Below are 13531 nucleotides of genomic sequence, written 5' to 3' on the forward strand. Positions count from 1 at the left end.
TTATGAAAGAAATTTTAGCACGTAAGAGGACTATTAATGACAGTGAGACCGTAGCTTTGACTGAGGTGGGGTCAGCCCTATTTCAAAATAAGTTACCCCCTAAGCAATCAGACCCGGGTAGTTTTTCGATTCCGTGTCATATCGGTATGCAGTTGATTGATAATGCGCTATGCGATTTAGGCGCTAGCGTAAGTGTCTTACCTTTGTCTCTGGCTAAGAGACTCGGTTTGACAAAACTGAGTTGCACCAACATGACTGTCCAGATGGCCGACCGTAGTCTATCACGGCCATTAGTTATAGTAGAAGATGTACCTGTTCAGATTGGGAAGTTCTTTATTCCCGTTGATTTCGTTGTCTTAGACATCCCCGAAGATGCACACACCCCCATTATTTTAGGGAGACCATTTCTATCCACTGCCCGTGCAGTAATAGACGTCAGGGGGAAGACTTTGACCTTCCGGTAGAGGACGAGGAGCTGATTTTCATCGGTCAAGTTCCGGAGAGCTCCCATGCAAGCCCAACCTTGCAATGCTCTTTCTTCTATTAGTCCTATTATTGACACTCCAGATGAAAATTTGGAGAATATTGCATTATTGCTAACCCTCCGCCTCATCCGAGAGCAAAAGGAGGAAAGTTAAATTTTTTCTCACCGCAGTGCGGATGAAAGCAAAGATGGGGCTGTCAAGGGACATGGTGCAACCACTATCAATCAACTCGGAAACAAGGATGCCAAAGAAGATGACAGAGGAGCAAGGACGAAGCAAGTTCGAACCTACGTGGATTGGAACTACATTCCTCCTACTGTTGCAAATAGTAATTCATGCTCATGGAAATTAAAGAGGTCGGTCAGTATTGCTGAAGTGACGTCCTCCAGTCAGAAGCCCACGAAGGGGCTACTGAAATTTGATGAGAATTAAACGGGGAAATGCCCCGTGTAACACCTTGTAATAGACAATTTTTGAATTTATTTTAACTTTGTTTTATTGCGTTTTTAATTAGGACAATTAGTTTTAGACAGTTTTTAGCGTATACGTAAGACTATAGACTGTGTTTTTGCGTTTTTGGTATTTTGGGAAATTTTTCCACTTGTCTTATGCAGGTTTGGGGAAGTTTCACGCATTCCGAGGAAGAAAAGACGAAATAAAAAGGCCTACGCGAGGAAAAGTCCTCGATCGAGTACTTTCTGTACTCGATCGAGTGGAAAAAGGGTCGATCGAGTAGTCTATTTACTCGATCGAGAAAGGCCAAAAGAGGAATTGGTCGATCGAGTGCATTATATTCGATCGAGCAACAGGGACATCAAAAGTCCTCGATCGAGTGATTTAAAACCACTCGATCGAGTGGTATGAACAGGACACGGGAGTTTTCTAAACTTAAACTCTTTATTTCCTTTTCTAATTCATTTCTATCCCTAATTCCGTCTAACCCCTCTCCCTAATTGCGTTTTCCATTCCCCCAAATCCCCATTTTCTTGCCCAAATCACCAAATCCGCCACCTACAATTCCTTCCTTGCATAATAATCTTTAAAAGCCCCTTGTTTTCCCCCCCTATTTGTGCTCGTTTTCTCGGTATTTAAGGGGATTTAGGGTTTGCGGTTTTAAGCTGTTAAATCGCCATTGTTGCTTGTTTATTTGAAGTTTAATTGCAATTGTAGGATCATTCTCACCAAGTAAGCATTCCTTTTACTTTTTTCTGCATTTTAATTTCAATTACTTTGATTATTATAAGGTAAAAATCGAATTAGGGTTTGAATATCCATATTTAGTCGAATTGTTTCGACTTAATTGTGTTTGTGTGCCCTTATTTAGCTTGCTTGATGATCATATCTCAATTCCTCACTGTTTCCACATGTTTAGTTCGAAATTTGCGCGAGTTCCCGCGATTAGGGCTTCTAAGTCGAATTTTTCGACTGTCAGACGGTCTATATGCTTTCTTGCTTTTTAACTTCAGTTCTTGCATACTTGTTGCTGTAGTTAACTGCTTTTTCCGTCTCTTATCGCCTTTACATGCTGTAAATCAATGGGAATCATGCACTGTGAGTCGAAATTTTTCGACTGCTAGGGGACTTACATGCTATCATGCAGTTTTTCATGCTGTTTTTAGTCTCCGTTAGCGAGTCATTACATTATCATTTTATCATCACTCACGTCTTTTACTTGAACTTATTGAGGATTGTTGGATTTTATCTGCGAGAGTCGATTATCTTTCGACCGATAGGGCCTTTATGTCTTTGTCACATCTTTGGTTAACGTGTTATTTTAGCCACGGTTAGCAGCCGTTTTTCTTATCATGCCCTTTACCATGTTGCAGGATGGATACCGGTGCTTTACCTTCGACTAGTACCGCCTCCAGTCCATCCTCGAGCGAGTCAGTGGCCCCTGCTGTTGCCACTAGCTCCGCCTTAGTCACCACGGCAGCTTCAGCTGTTGCTTCTACACCTGCCGGGCCGTTCTCTATGCTGGGTCGAGGAGCCACGCCTCGATTCCCGCAACCTGGTATGCTGCCACCTAGGCCGAGCCAGCCGGCTAGCCAGTTAGCCCTTGCTTCCAGCCCTTCGGAGGCTGTTGTTACGGGAGAGGCCGCTCTCACCCCTTTACCAGGGATGCCCACGGTACGTTTTGCTTCCGCGGATCACCGGACTCGGTTATCCGCTTTGCTTCGTTGCCCTCTCTCCTCTACCCGTTTCCTTGCACGAACTGACTTAGAGCCTTAGGGATTTATGAGGAGGTCTGTAGTTTGTTGAATGGGACGGGTATGTCGGGTCTGATTACCATGCAGGAAGCTGCTATTCGTATCCCTACATACGAGTTTTTCAGCTCCTACTCTTTTGACACCGACTCTTACGATTCAAACCCCTCTAGTCCTTGCATTCACTTCCGACTCCGCAACGAGTCGCACCATTGGACTTTGGCCAGGTTTGGGGAGGTTCTTGGCCTCGTTAGTGACGGTCACACCGACCCACCTCGGGATCTCCTTCAGCCACTCTGGGCTGCACTTTCTCACACTCCTTACGCCACGCGGAAGGGAGCTCACGTTCACTTACCTGCTCCCCGTTACTTTTTGCGACTGATAGGAGAGACCATATTTGGGCGACCTAAGCCCAATAACGTGACCAACACTGAGCTAGCGATTCTCGCGGGGTACCTTAACATTGACTCCGGTACCCCGTTTGTTCTAAACATTGCTTACTTGGTAGCTCAGCATTGGAACGGGATTGGGACGAGGGTCAAGACCTCTGTTGTCTGCGGCGGGCTAGTCACTAGGATTGCCCGCCATCTTTACCCCACTGAGCCTGGACTTACTGCGCCTCAAAAGCAGGCTTACCTTCACTTGGCTACCATGGTTGACTTCGCCTGGTTCCCGAAGAAGGGCGCGAGGACGTGGAAGATTTGTGGTTCCACGTCTGTTACCTTGCCGTGCCCTACCCTTCCTCCACTTTTACCGCTCCCGATCGCATGAGGGGAGCGAGGCCACCTCCACCCACTTACCACCTTACCTTCACCCCTACTTCTTCTTCTAGGAAGAGGAAGCGGGGCCGGAGAGAGTCATCTACCCCTCGGTTCGGACTCCGGCTCGATCGACCCACACTCCTCCCATGCCCGCACCTCCACTTACCCCTCCTCCTTCCTGTTCGGCCTTGCCGGCCAATTTTGTTTGCCCTCCTGTTTTAGGGGCGCCCGAGGTCATGGACCAAGGGCGTCGTGATGCCTTGCTTCTGGATATGTGCAGGTACCTTACTGAGATGAGACGGGATATGGCCTTGGCTGTATTCCCGCTCTACGAGTTCCATATCCAAGCACGACGACCGATTCCGGAGGGTGGCCGCATCCCTCCTTCTACCGATACCCGGGGGTGGGTACCCTCCACTCCCCCGACTCGGAGGACGAGGCGGAGGAGACACCGTGTAGCACGAGAGGTGCGGTTGCGGGGCCGAGCAAGCGGCACCGAGCCGCCAGAGAGGAGGCGAGCGACCCCCGTTCACACCAGTCCCGGAGGATGTGGGCGGAGATGACGATTAGAGGTTCCCCTGGTTTGTTGCTTTGGTTTGGGAAACCGTTTTGTTGGGTCGGAGTACCATGGAGGCGGCGGCGACGACGAGTAGCTACTGGTCTACTCACTTCCCCAGTTTTCTGGCTGGTTTGGGGAAGTTCTTGTTTTGTATGTTCTCTTACTCTTTTTATTTCGTCTCCTTTATTTTTATTTCGTTGGTTGTATTTTCCCGTTCCCCATTTTTCTGCTTTGGTGTATCTTTGGAGGACAACGAGGGTGTTGTCCGTTTTGGTTTGGGGAGGGTATTGCATCCTTTTGAGTCTGCATCTGCATTTGTTTTGCATTCACGTTTAATTTTTCAGCTTGCATTGTTGTTTATTTTCAATAAAAAAATCAAAAACCCAAAAAAATTAGAAAAATTTCAAAAATACAAAAACATTTCACGTTTACTGTTGCATATAGGTTGAGTCGGAACAGTAGATTCCCGTGATGAAATTGCACTTTAACTTGTCATTTTACTTGAGCCTTGCACTTTTATTGATAGTTTTTAGCCTTGTCATACGCATAATCTACGAATTTCTGTTCAAATATAAGGTTTGTTGTTTAGACTTGACCTATAAACTGGCAAACTACTTAAAAATTCTGAGTTTTAGAGCCATTACTGGTGACATTCATGACCAGTTCATTAGGAATTTTGAGAGTAGTACTCCTTGCATAGCATGTTCATCTCATTTGCACATTTATGACATTTAATTTCTCGTCAAATGCACATATTCGGGTTTGTGGTTGGTGTCACATGCAGGGAGGGTCTTGCAATTTCCTCTTTCTTTATATCTTTCACCCATTTAGCTCCACATTAGCCAAAACTTGCCTTTTTGACCCATTAGCTACATTCCAAACTAAGCCTGCCTAGTCAAGCTAGTTAGTATGTTCCTTGTGGTATGTTTTCCATTGCAGTTTGGTCCGTAATTCTTGTTTGGAGTTGGTGTTTGTATTAAGGAAGGAGGAAAGAAAAAAAAGTATTGAAAAGAAAAAAAAAAACGTGAAAGAAAGGAAAAGAAAAAAAAAAGAAAAAAAAATATGAAAAACAGAAAAAAAGAAAAAAAGAGCTGAAACGAAAAAAAAAAAGAGAAAGAAAAATTGTGAAAATAGTTGTGCCCTCTTGTCAGAGTTGAGAAGATGTTTGAAGACGTACAATCGACAAGGGTTGTTGTTTGAGTTAGTTATTTCAGACGGTGTTTTTTTTAAAAGGGAAGTTGTGACTGTCTGACTCCTCCGTTCTATCCCATTTTTTTTGAGGAGATTGTGCTTTGAGTCTAGTGAGTTTTGTGCCAAGTGAAGCGCGCTTGTACTTAGTCTTTCAGTCAGTTGAGATCCGGATGGTTTCATTATGGTCTTGTTAGGAACTAGCTTGACGCTTTTACCTCCACTTTTCCATAACTTGTTTTGCCTTTTCTCACCTGAACCTCACTATTCCCATATTATTTGCAAACCCTCGGTTGTGACGGACATTATCGGTTGGAATTTGTGCATTAGTACTTGAATTGTCTTTCATTTTTGTTGCATGCATGCTATGTAGGTCGCAGTTAGGTGAGTGACTGTCTTTTCTTCCCTCTTTTACATATAACATTTGCCCTTTGCTTCATGAGAGAAGAGTGACCACGTGAGAGTCCAGTTTTGTTGGTCTTGCAAGGTCGATAGGTCATCTTTATTTCGAACACTTATAATTCGTTTGCGTCTTGACCGCTTGGCTTTAATTGTTGATTTTTGTTGCATTCAATTGGTTCAAGTAGACAAGTTAAGCTAGCTCTGAGTTATCATTTCCGTTCCATTAGTTTAGTTTTGAGTTTACTCGAGGGCGAGTAAAGGTTTGGTTTGGGGAGATTTGATACGTGCCTAATGTATAGTCTTTTTAGCCTATTTCAGCACGTATTTCTATGCATTTCTATACCGTTTTTATGGTATTTTGCCCCGAATTGGCTACTTTGGTGTATTTTGTCCTTTTTGTAGGAATGATCGCGAAAGTAGTGGAACCACACTCCTTTTTGTCCTTTTTGCATGCATTTAGAGGAGACGGGATTGTCCCAGAGTGAGATACTGCGCTTGGAAGCGTCATGACACGCATAACGAGACACTTGGGTGAAGACGTGAGCTGAAATGAAGACATAGTCATTCGATCGAGCTGTTTCTCAGTCGATCGAGTGATTTCTACACCCCCTGATGGTCGATCGAGCTGTTCCTCAGTCGATCGAGTAAGCTGCACAAGACCAAGTCCTCGATCGAGTAACCTGTTGGTCGATCGAGTAACTTTTGCTGAGAAGTTGGTCGATCGAGTGGTTTAATCCACTCGATCGAGTGGTTTTTATGAGCATGGGCTTTTAATTAGTCCGTGTATTATTTTGTTTCGTAAAGCTTTAGTACTTTTCTATATAAACCTAAGTTAATTAGGTTAATAAGGGCTCTTACCTTTTAATCTGTCAACTCTTTTACTGAAACCTTAGTACGTAGCTTTTCTTTCCTTCACTGTTACTTTTGCTTGGGATTATTATTGCTCGGATTCAGTTGTTCTTTACGCCGGATTCGCACTGATTGTAATCCTTTCTCTCCCTTTATTAATAATAATCAATTGTTGCTTTAATTTCTCATTGTGTTCTTATTTTCCCTTTGCCCTAATTTTCATTATTGCGATTCATTGTTTATCCATTATGTTTTCTGCTGGAAATTTGTCTGCTGTTAGTTTAATTGCCGACATGAGTAGCTAAACTCCCTTCATGTTGGGATTAGGGAATCTACGGTAGAAAGATGACGATTTAGTAGATGAATTAGACGAATTAATCACGAGACTCTGTCACTATAGCAATTTAACTGTAATTCCCGACCTAGTTGAGTGCACGCTTCTATGTCACCCATTAAATCAAGCTAAACTTAATCCTGGATCGAAAGATTGGACTAAATAGGCCTGCTATAAACAGTAAACTACCCTAATGAGGACAAAAGTTAAGTTAGTGGTATTTTAGGATAGAAAGTGGACCGAAAGGACCTTTTAACATCCGTCTCACATTAGTTCGTCTGAATCATTTACAGCTGAGTTATTAGACTACCGTAGTGAACCGAAATCCCGACATGTCCCTCTCTTCTTGATAGTTTAATCATATTTATTGTTTTTATTACTCCTTGCCTTATTTCTCTTCCCTTCAGACTTCGTAGTTTAGAACCAATTTCAAACAAACCCCCAATTGTTACCATAGGATTAGAAATAGACAGCTATAGTTACGTTACCTCCCTGTGGATTCGATACTCGACTGCCTCTGCTACATTTTAGTTGAGACCGTTAGGTTTTATCTTTGATAGGGTTGCGATAGCCGTGTCAGTTCTTATTGAGGCTGGCTTATCTATGGACCTTCCTACTTCAGTTAGTTTTAAGACTCCTTTCCGGGGTAAGGTTGAGCAGAAGATTGAATATCAATGGATTCCGTATTTTTGCCAGGCCTGTAGGAAAATAGGTCACGCTAAGGATAAATGTCGTGCAAGGATGAGGCCCAAGGTCTATAGAGCCAAAGACAAAGCTCAGATTCCATCAACTGAGGTTGCCTCTACCTTTGTTATCCAGGTCCCTCAACCTAAGGTAGTATCTCATTCCAAAGTGACTAAGAAGTCAGCCATTGTCCCTGAAAGTGTAGTTATGGAGCAACCTACTGTTGTAGTTGAGGTGGAACATACTCCTCAAGTTCAACACCTTGATGAAACTTGTAGTTTGGCTTCTTCCAAAGAAGCAGCAGACAGGGGAACTGTTGTAATTAATTTGGATAATAGATTTCAAACACTAGACGGGTTGCAATCTGATGAAGCTAATCCAGTGAATACTGATACTCAAGATTTTATTTTGGAGGTGGAACCTGACCCTGGGGGGGGGGAGGGGTCTCTTCCCAATGATTCTTGCCTCATGGAACATTAGAGGGTTAAATGACCCTCTAAAGTAGAAAGAGGTTTCTGACTTCTCGCTGCTCAATAAAGTGGATTGTTGTGCTGATATAGAGATCCACATTAAGGCCCACCAGGCCTCCTCTATCTCTAAAAGATCTTTCCCTAGGTATTCTCAGGTTAATAATTACCATGCTCACTATAATGGGCGTATTTGGATTTTATGGGACCCTGCAGTGGTCTCCATAACTGTTCTACGTTTCTAGTGCACAGTTCATACATTGTGAGGTAGTCCATGTTACTTCACAATGTAAGATATGCTGCACCTTTATCTATGCTTTCAATAATGCTTCTACTAGGCAAGATCTTTGGAGGGATTTGAGAGTTATTGCTGCTTCCATTTCTTCTCCATGGACTTGTATGGGTGACTTCAATGTTTTTCTTTCTTCTTCAGAAAGGGTAGGTGGAGTTATTTATCCTCTCTCTATTATGAAAGATTTTGGAGATTGCCTTGACTCTTGTAAACTTAGTGACCATTCTGCCACTGGTTGCTTCTACACTTGGTCTAATAATCAAGATCTTGCTTTAAAATGGGCTAAGTTAGATCGAATCCTGGTTAACTGGCTATGGCTTCAACTGTTGTCCTCTTCTGCTAATTTTATCAGTCCAGGGGTCTCTGACAATTCTCCTGCAATTCTTAGACTACACACTGGTCATTCAAAACTTAATAGACCATTCAGGTTTTTAAACTGCTGAAGTCTTTCTCCTCTTTATAAAACCTGTGTTCAGACCAGTTGGGGTGTAAGGGTTTATGGGGATAAAATGAGTCAGTTTTTCTCAAAGCTCAGAAATCTAAAAAACCATCTTATTGCTCTTCATAAGAGCAACTACAGTGACATTGCTACTAGGGTTAAAAGTGCTAAAGTTAATTTGTCAAAATGTCAATTGGAGGTGCAGGCTTCTCCTTTGCATCATGACCTTCTTCAGCAAAGTAAGAGATTACTACATTGCTACACTGAGCTTCGAAGGGCTGAACTCCTTATTCCGACTCAGAGGGCTAAGGTGCATCATCTTATGCTAGATGATTCCAATTCTAATTATTTTTATACTAGAGTCTCTGAGAGGAAAAAGAGCAGTTCTATTGGCTCCATTTGTGATGTTGCTGGGAAGCTTTGTACTGGCACATCAGAGGTAGCTGCAGCTTTTATTGGTTACTACCAGGACCTGTTAGGCTCTGACTCTGCAGTTAAGCCTATTCCTCCCTCACTTTTCCAGTCAGGTATTATCTCCCCTACCACATCCTCTTTGTTGCTGGCTGAGATTGGGACTGAAGAGATTAGGAGTGCCTTGGCCTATATTGATAAGAATAGTAGTCCTGGCATTGATGGCTACAATTCAGGATTTTTTAGAGTTACCTGGGATATTGTGGGGCCTGACTTCTGTGATGCTATGACTGAATTCTTCCATAGAGGTAAATTAGCTACGACTGCTAGTAGCACCCTCATTAGTTTAATCCCTAAATGTTCTATCCCTCACAGTGTCACTGATTTTCGTCCTATTTCTTGTTGTAATGTTGTTTACAAAACTATCACAAAAATCCTAACCAATGGACTGAAAGGTTTTATGGGGGATGTGGTAGGGCATGAGCAGGCTGCCTTTGTCCAGGGTAGGGACATTTTTGATAACTCCTTTTTGGCCCATGAATTAGCTAACAAATATTCTAGGTCCCTGATTACACCTAGATGCATTGTTAAAGTTGATATTAAAAAAGCTTTTGATTCAGTTAATTGGGAATTTTTATACACCTGTCTTCTTTATTATAGTCTGCCTCCTCAGTTTGTCAAATGGATTATGGTATGTGTTACTTCACCTTGGTATTATCTTAATGTTAATGGCTTTGTGGAGCGGTTTTTCAAAGGCAAAATGGGTCTCAGACAAGGTGACCCATTATCAACATATCTGTTTGTGCTTTGTATGGAAGTCTTCTCACGGTTGTTAATGGATCTTCCCTCCTCCCCTGGGTTCTCTTTTAATCCTAAGTGTGTTAAATTAAAGCTAACCCATCTGGTATTTGTTGATGACCTTTTAGTGTTCACCAGAGGGGACCTTCCTTCTGTTCTAGCAGTGGCTGATTGTTTAAAAACTTTTGCTGGGTTTTCTGGTCTGACTGCTAATCCCATGAAGACTTTCTTGTACTTTGGTGGGGTGGCTCCTCAGGTCAGGTCTCTTATATTGGCTTCTACTGGGTTTTCTGAAGGGGAGTTCCCTTTTAAGTATTTGGGTCTCCCTCTCTTTACCTCTAGGCTCACCTGTACTATGTTTCAGCAACTACTTGAAAAACTAAAGGCTAAGATTGGGGCTTGGGCTAACCACATGCTCACTTATGCTGGTAAGGCTCAGCTTATCAATTCTGTTTTATTTGGTATTAATAACTTTTGGTGAGCATGTGTTATTTTGCCAAAAAAAAAGGTGGTTAAGAAAATGGCTCAACTGTGTAAGAATTTTTTGTGGGGTGTTAAGAATGATGGAAGAAAGCTGCTTTGCGAGAAATGGGCTGCTTTGTCTAGGCCAAGGGCTGAGGGAGGCTTTGATATTAAAGAGATCCTGAGTTGGAATAAAGCTCAATCCCTCAAATGGATTTGGAAAATTGAAACACAACCTCAATCAATTTGGGTCAAATGGGTTCAGACTTATTTACTGCAAGGAGTTTCTATCTGGGATGCTGTGAAAACTTCTGCAACATCTTGGTACTGGAATAACATTCTTACTGCTAGGTCTAACTTTGTTCAACTGTTGGGGTTAGAGGAAGCTCAGTCTTTGCTGGCAGATATGAATGCTTCTTTTATTGTTGGGCAGGTTTATGATCTGTTTAGAACCCCCAATCCCAAGGTGCCTTGGAGATTCACAGTGTATGATTCTGCAGTCTATCCTAAGCATAATTTTGTTGGTCATCTGGCTATTCATAAATAACTCCCTACGATTGATAGATTCATATACATAGGTTTTTATTAGATTAACATATGTGTCTTGTGTGGAGTTGCTGAGGAAACACATTCACACCTGTTCTTTGAGTGCCGCTGGGCTGCAACTTTATGGGCGACTGTTCAGAGTGTGTACTCCTTTGATACTTATACTCATGAACTTTCTGGCATCCTGAATTGGTACCGTTCTCATAGTAGAGGTCAAAGTTGGCTTAAGAAGAGAAGAAGAAGTGTGCTGCTATGTCTCATCTATTACATCTGGCAAGAACGCAATGCGCGTATTTTTTAAGCAAAGAATCGGACTATTGAAGACATTCTATATCTGATTACTTATCGAGTGAACCTTAGGATGTATCACTGTACTTTGGGTTTCCTTGAGAAGGCTATCTTCTAGTCTTTTGTTCTTTTGGTTTATGTTGTACGGGGGGCTTCCATGGCTTCCTTGTAAATTGGTAGTGGGGTCTTGTACTTCAATTATTTAATTAAGGAGAAGATCCTCTTGCTTTTCTGCAAAAAAAAAAAATTAAAATTAAAATTAAAATAATAATAATAATAATAAATAATAATAATAATAATAATAATAAATAATAAATAAAAACGAGATTGTTATAGAGTCGAGTCACTATCGGGTCGGGTCTTTTTGTGTTTGTGATAGGTTTTGCCTGGTTTGGCTCCTTAATTCATTATCGAGTCGATTTTCCAATTATTTAACTAGTTGGAGTGGTTATACGCGGATCAAGGAGGTGGCGTATATTTGATGACATGGCAACCTGAATAAGGTCTTAAAAGATGATACACAGCTTTACAATGTACTAAATACGTTAAAACGCGATTTTTGCTCGTTAAACAACATTATAACGTGTTATTTAATTGACGGCGTTGCAATGAAACGGGAAGTAATGAAACGTGGTATTTAGGGTCGATGATTGTTAATAAGTCGTCTTGAAAGCTTGTGTTGAGCATACGAGTCAGAAGTAGTTTCAAAATGTAATGTTTAATAATATGTGTTGGGCCTGGAATTTCGCACTACTGACAGGATAAAATTCTACCCTAGCCTGACGATCAGGGCAGGTCCGTCAGGGTAGTCCAAGTTTGGCATCGGTTGATGAGCCTGGACTCCCGCATCATTTTCAAGATCAAGTTCAACCCTGGCCTGACAATCATTTTCAAGATCAAGTTTGGCACCAGTTTGGCACCATAACTCCCATTTCCAATGAAGAATTGCTAGATTCAAAAAAAAAATTACCAAATCAAGTCAAAATTCCTTCCAAGGATCATAAGTATAACAACTTTCAGCGTTGACTAAGAGAATGCGGATTTCAAGGACATATTTGTCACAAAAAGAAAAATTTAAAGATAAGTTTTTCCTAGATCTAATACAAGTTTTGCAGAATGTTAACAATATATCTTAAAATTTCTATACTAATGGCTTGTATTCTATGGTGAATTTCCTTAATTCTAATAATTTGATGTTTTTAGGAAATGAAACCTTGAACTTCGAAAATTCAAGTCGGTCAGGGCAATCCAGTCCTGATCGTGACAGGCTTCAAAGTCAATTCTGAATAGTATCAGGGCAGGCCTCAACGTCATTACAAGCCTGGTCATTCAGTTCAACCCTGAACGACTGTACCAAGCCTGAGATTAGACACAAGGAGATTTATATCACGTAATGTGGTGCAACCTTAGTGAAAAGAGACTGAGGAAGGAATAAAGTGATCAACGTCAATAAACAAATAGTTCTCAAAAATAAAGTATCTCGCTTAATTAAGCCTGATTGCCTTTAAGACCAATCAGGACAGACCGGTCCTTTCAAGACAGGGAATGCTGATTGACAGTATGAAATGCACTAACACAAAAATAAATAATAAAAGGTATTTAAGTGTTATTACTGCACAGGTAAGTCGTATCCTTCGCATAACTTTTAAATAAATATGTCATCATAGTACATATTCCAAGGTAGATATAAATTAAATATTTTTTAGTAGTGACCATATTATATATGATAGTTTTTGGGAAGTCGTGATATGCCAAGGTCAGTCAAGCTTAACCTGACCTGGCTGATCAAGGAAAAATAAATCGACCAAGCCTGACCTGGTTGACTTTTTGAAGGATGAATTAACCTGTCATGACTAGCCTGTCCTGATATGCTTAGATCTATTATCATACTACTGTTATGAATCCTTACATGATTACTCATTAACTTTTCCTTATTATATATCAAGCATGTCTAGCATGATTTTAGAAACTTTGATCAATATAATTTTTAATATTAACATGATACACACATTACACAACATGAACGTTTGGAGACATAATCTATCATGGCCTGCTAGTTAACATGGTTGTGATTTATAATTAATGTGTATCATTTATAAGCTACTTGTGATATCCTTGTAAGATATTTTGGTCCTGCCAAGTGCAACCTTATGTGACATGTGGTAAGTTTGTGAGTTACATGGTGACCAAAGGGGGCATAACAGTCAGTCCTGAACGGATTAAAGCAATACTGGAGTTCCAATTACCAAAAACCAGTCAGGGACATCCAAAACTGACAGGCCGGATTCTGCCCTGAACAAAAATCAGCCCTGGACTGTTATTTTGAAACCTTAAAGACTTCCGAGTCAGGTAAGTTTATCAC

The sequence above is a fragment of the Silene latifolia genome, chromosome Y (genome assembly GCF_048544455.1).
Source record: "Silene latifolia isolate original U9 population chromosome Y, ASM4854445v1, whole genome shotgun sequence".
Lineage (NCBI taxonomy): Eukaryota > Viridiplantae > Streptophyta > Magnoliopsida > Caryophyllales > Caryophyllaceae > Silene > Silene latifolia.